The sequence below is a fragment of the Leguminivora glycinivorella genome, chromosome 10 (genome assembly GCF_023078275.1).
Source record: "Leguminivora glycinivorella isolate SPB_JAAS2020 chromosome 10, LegGlyc_1.1, whole genome shotgun sequence".
Classification (NCBI taxonomy): domain Eukaryota; kingdom Metazoa; phylum Arthropoda; class Insecta; order Lepidoptera; family Tortricidae; genus Leguminivora; species Leguminivora glycinivorella.
Window position 1 is genome coordinate 9788222 of NC_062980.1, and position 6114 is coordinate 9794335.

Here is a 6114-nt window from a genome sequence, read left to right on the forward strand (position 1 = left end):
GTACCCAATCCTCGCGGCTTCCCGGGTGTAGGTGATTCGAAATTCAGAATACGACCAGTGTAACTATGACCCTGTGTTCTAGCAAGTATACGTACAGTCAACTAATTGGAACCCTAGGCCACTCTACAACCATGTCAAAATGACAAGCAGTAAGAGATTTCTTACAATCGGATTTATAACGTCACTATGACATAGTTCTACAGTGGCCTAGGGTTCCAATTGGTTGATTGTACATATGTAGTGAGAAAAGCTTTTTCTTCATATTTTAATGGAAATGTACGATTGTGTCATGCTATTTTAGTCAGTCTCAATACAAGACGTATTAACAATGTCTGAACTAGCACGACAAATAGGTACGAACGTTTCCGGAAGAATACGAAGGAAAAGCTTTTCGCAATACATCTGTAGGTACAGTCAATGGAAACAGATATAACGCCAAACATGTGTACAATTACTAGTGGCTACGCACGAGGGTCACTTATACGATTCTTTGTCAACACGAGAAAAGAGCATACACCCATCTTAAAGGTCTCCATCTCCAACCCTATTGGTATTTCGAGTGTCCAGGGGCGACAGTGATCGCTTACCATTAGACGATCTGTCAGTTTGTTTGCCTCCCGTCGCATAAAAAACACTTAGGTATATAGTTATCATCGAAAAACAAAAAAACTTCGTGTGGCGCATTGCATCCACAGTTAAGCCGGGCGCCTTACACAGTCTTAAAATTCATAATCTGAAAAAATCAGAACATTATAAAATCAGATGAAGTGCACGGAAATGCATATAATTCGCTACTGTCCACACATACTCTTGTTTTTAAAGATTATGAATTTTTCAGATTGATATGACAGATTGATGTTAAGTTAAGACGCTACGGGAGCGAAAATGCTAAAATGGAAAGGAGTTCTCCTTTCAATTTGGGAATTTCAGTTAAATATACTAGTGTTATTAACTAGATTTATCGAAAAAAAAATGTAATATACTCAGTTAAAAGATATTGCGGAAAAATTTAAAAATCGAGGTTCCGCTCTCGACTGTTTCCTCCTTCAAAACTTATTTAAACGGAACGAAATTTGAGAATCTGAATAACAATGAAATAATCTGTGTCGGACCGTTTAGATTTTTTGGCTAATTGTTACCGATCTTGCTGCTTGATTCTATTACACCTTTTTTTGAGCCATATTGAAAAAGGCCGTTTTTAGAATTTTTTGATTGGCTCTAGCGTCTTTTAAAATAAAAATAGCAAAAAAATCAAAACGGTCCGAAACAGATAAAAATAATAATAATCTTTGTTGAAGAAATCATTGCTCTATCTTCAAAAACTAGGGATGAAATAGGCGAGAGCGTTTGTACGGAGAATTGACCTGCTTGTATCGTCTTAACGTGCGTTAGGATTTTTTTTTCAGATTATGAATTTTAAGACTGTGTAAGGCCGGCTTTAAGCGTCTTCGACCCTTCAGCGTCAGGCGATTTGAATAGCTCCCAGGTTGTATGGAGCCTCGTGCAATATTCTCGCACTCGAGAGGATCAGCGTTTCCCAGAAATTCATCGTATGCTTCATAAGGTTTTCAAACATTTGCTTACTTCGTTTAGACGCTTGGCTTGATACAATGTCTACAAGCTTGTCCATAGTATTGAACTCCATTTGTGTACATAGGTTAATATTATTAAGTTTAGCCATTCTTAATAAGAGAATATTTAGGTCAAACTAAACAACCTTACATTTTTTAAAGATAATTAATAGAATTTAATTTGCATTTCGGCGATTTAAAATGCATAATCAGAATCACTGATCTCCAGAACTGATAATAGTATGTTAATGATAAACAAACACACGTCCTACCTGATGGTAAGTAAGTAGTCGCCGTGTGAACTTTCCCAATCCAGGAGCACAGTATATTAAAGAGTACTATCGTACAGTATATTAGCCATTACCGCTCCCCGCTGAAAGTGCCGCCCACCCCCTCTCGGTTACCTCACAGTTACCGCTTATCAAAAACGCGAACAGTCGACCTGTCATATTTCACTCATACAAGCATAGCACGCGTTCACCTACACGAGCTAAGACTGTGTGCTCGGAACGCGCCTCTTTCATATATTTGATCGCCAGTGTCTGAGGTGTGCCAGAAGTGACTTCTGCTGTCTTATGCCACAAAAGCAAGATGAAATTCACAATTACCAATTGCCCATACCTCTCTTTTGGAAGTAATTTATATGGACACTAAAGACATCGCATAGGTATTAAGATGTTCAGAGTCCAAGTCCAAATAGAAGAAATGTATGCATAAAGTTACCTACGGTGCAGGGTGTATCAGTTTCTCAAGAAACTACTCAACTTTGCCCACATAGCATTACCCCAGCAATTGGTCTGCGTAGAAAGTTGCTCGAAGTTTCTCACAGTAAGGTGTCGTTAGCGTGCCTTGCGGGTCCCACTTTTGCTGGTTAATAGTTCCGGCTGCTCAAAAATACTCAAGTTTAATTACAGACCAGCTCTCATAGACTCGCTACTGACGTGACAATTAAACCGGCAACAAAACTAAGAATCGATTGTTATCCACAACATTTATAGGTAACCGTTTTTTTTTTTAATTTATATATCGCAAGTTTTAGATACAGCTAGTTAGTTTTTGGGCGGACCCATCCCTGGCGGCTTAGCACAACTTTTGTTGTCACGCGCGAGTCCATACATCAAGCGTGACTAGTATGAACTCGCGGGCGAGAGTGCCAGTTGTGCTAGACCGCCTGGGGCCCGTTTCTCGAAAGGTACAAGCCTTGTATTACAAGTGCGCGAACTGTCAAATCGTATGGATTGTCATGGAAACACACTTGTAATACAAGGCTTGTACCTTTCGAGAAACGGGCCACAGGTCTAGACTATTTTCGCTTAACATATTCTGAATTCACATTCACAGATTGCCTTATTCATTTTTAGATTTCATGAACTATCCTAAATTAATTATACAATTTCGGCATCAAACGGATGTTGCTTCTACATGTTGCATCTTATGTCACCTGACATACGTTATTATGTCTTGAGTCGGCGAGTAAGAATAATGTAAATATGGACGAGAATAAGATTAATGACGATTTTATATGCATTTAAGTGGGAAAGTAATCTGTGAGCTCAATGCTCGGAGCACTTGGAACCACGGTAAACTATCTTCATAAAGAGTAACCTACTGCTGAAAAGTTTTTCAAGTTATTTGTCATTCTTGGGACTAAAATACGGCGTGTTTCGGTGTTTATGGGGGTCAGAGTTAAAATTACGTAAGGACAAGTAGACGAGGGCTTTAAATAATATTAAAATTTAATTTATTAACGTACGTAGCTCGAATTGTGTAAATGTAACTCTTTTAAAGTTCTGTTGCCATATTTTTAACACAGAGTTGCAAAAAGCAACGTGATATTGCCTGATCGTGAACTGTCACCATATCCTATTGACGCCTGTGTTGCCTGTAACTCAGCTCGGACGTCTTAAATGCGAGATTTACAACAACGTTTTATCATGGTCCAATAAACGATTTTATTATTATGAGACGGTCGATCGCGAGACTTTCGCGAAAACCGAAATTGACAAATTACATGGACCCTTTTCTTTTACTCCCATCAAGGAGTTAGAGTGACAGAGAAATAAAAATATGCCCAATCCAGACAAATGTAGCCATATTTTTCTTACTCAATTAATGAACTGAGAATTAATCGAAAAGGTTGACTAATTCGAGCAAACTAATTATTCAACAATTCGTTTGACTCAGTGGGCTAGTATAAATAGTATTTATGTGGCTTTTATGTAAAATGTCTTCGTTGATTTTAGGTATCATATAGGTACATAAAATCATTAATTGGCGGTAAATTTAATTTAATTTATTTATATACATATTCGAACTCGGCGATCTTTTGTTTATGTTACAAATGCTGTGTTTCAGTTAATGACTATAGCATATCATAATATTTGTATTGCAATGCTTTTTTACTACATGTACAGTGTGATCTAATTATTTGGCCATTTTTATATTTCAACATTCATACTTTCGTATATACTTAGTAAGAGTGTGGGACGTTTCTTTACCTATATTTATTACTGGAAGAAAAGACCCATGAACTTCATTATTAATCCTAATATACGTTCACATTATTACGTAGGTACTTACTAATGTTAGAAGCATCATTATTAAACGATCTAGATCAAATATTTACAGAACTATTTTATAATATTTCCGCCGGGCACGTAAACATCGAAGCATGCATCATTACCTTTCCAATACTGCCACGCCAGCGGCCCTTACCCTTAAGTTCCTCGATTATGGAGCGCATTGCTTTAAGCAAACCAGTCTCACCGTGACCTCCAGAGCCATAGCGGTAAAAGCTAATCTTAGATCATACTTCCATTGGTCCTTCAGACACCTCAATAAGTGATAAAAGTAACACCAAGCGCCACCACACTTGACTCAAGACGTTCTCACTGTCGTATAGGCGTATATATCTGTGCCACTCATACTATGTTAAGTCTTTTTGTGACTAACAGCTTAGCATAGGGACATAGAATCACGCATTTTATGCTGTCAGCAGAAATTCAATCGCACTGTACTATGCAAAAATAAGGTCGGAAATGAACCACGGTTCAGCAAGTCGGGAACCGATTGCAAAATTGGAGATAAGCGTAGCTCGTGACATGAAATGACAACTGCACCGATAGCATGGTCGCGCGATAAACGATAAAACATCAGGTCGTTCCTATCGCACTTACATAGGTATAGTGCGAAATGGACGGCGATGTTATATCATTTATCGCGCGACCATGCTTGCCTGCCTGGACTCGTGTATAAGTTCAACAGTGAATGAATGGGTAATGTTCTGATCAAGGCTATCATTGATTCCAAAAATTAGATTTTATTTAAGTAGGTATTTTTCCAAGATTATAAGAACAACGAAGAAAATGCATAGGTGTTCTCAGGATACAGTATAAAACTTTTCGAGATGCATACACCAGGAATTATCATTATTTTAGATGAAATTAATTATTCCACATATTTTGTAAGAAGATACCCTTCTTTTACCTTCGGGTTGGAAGGTCAGATGGCGCCTTTCTCTACGCCAAATCTTGACGTCCCATAAATGCCGGGATAACGCAAGGACGAATTTTCCATTTTCCATTTCCACCTCCTTCATTTGTTCTTACTGCATTTAAAATTCAAATTCCTCACCATAGAGGTAACTAGCCGAAGAGACTTGAATAATCTACATAGATGAACAAAACATTTATGCTGTAACTAAAAATAGACTGAAAGTATAGGAATTAAATTTTATTAGTTGAAATTTTATTAGGAATTAAATGTTAGTTTAAACATATTATTTTATTTATTGGAAAATAAAATTAAAAAAACTACAAAAATATATCTCACGTAGTATCACCAATTCCTACAAGGTGTCGCTACGTGACACCGCTTACTCTATTCAATATCCGCTATGACTTTTATGTGAAAATGCTGAAATAAAATTCACTTAACATATCGACATTTTCGCGTTAGCTACACGCTGGTTCGAACGCTAAATTAAAACCATTAAATTTGATTGGTGTTCAGGGTGCGTAGCCGAATGGCACTACTCACGAAACGCTCACGAAACGAAACGCTAGTAGATATCTATCTCTATCGCTCGTGCGTATTGGCGCGACAGAGCCGGACTAAGTGGCGCGGCGTTTCGTTTTCGTTTGGCGTCGGAGAAGTGCCATTTGGCTACGCACGCAGTTACCGCCAAAGAGCTCTCTCAAAGCCAATTATAGCAACGTCGAATTCACTTCACAACTCATTGCCAGTGGTAATACCGTCTTGCATTTGAAAATACATCGCCAGAGAAACTCTTTCCGAGAATCGACTTAGTCATTCAAGTCACATTTTGAAAAATCGATTGCAGTTGCCAGTGCTGCCGGAGCCAATAAAAATGTCAACTAATCACTAACGGATGTGGTACAAATTCCGATAATCGGAGTGCACTGCGATCTTAGAACGATTTAAAGCCTTAATAGACAGGCCGATTTAGTTGTGGCCTAAATCTAGTAGGATCTTAACCAACAGCATCTTCTGGGCGAGCTCACTCCATCGTAGGCCACGTCTT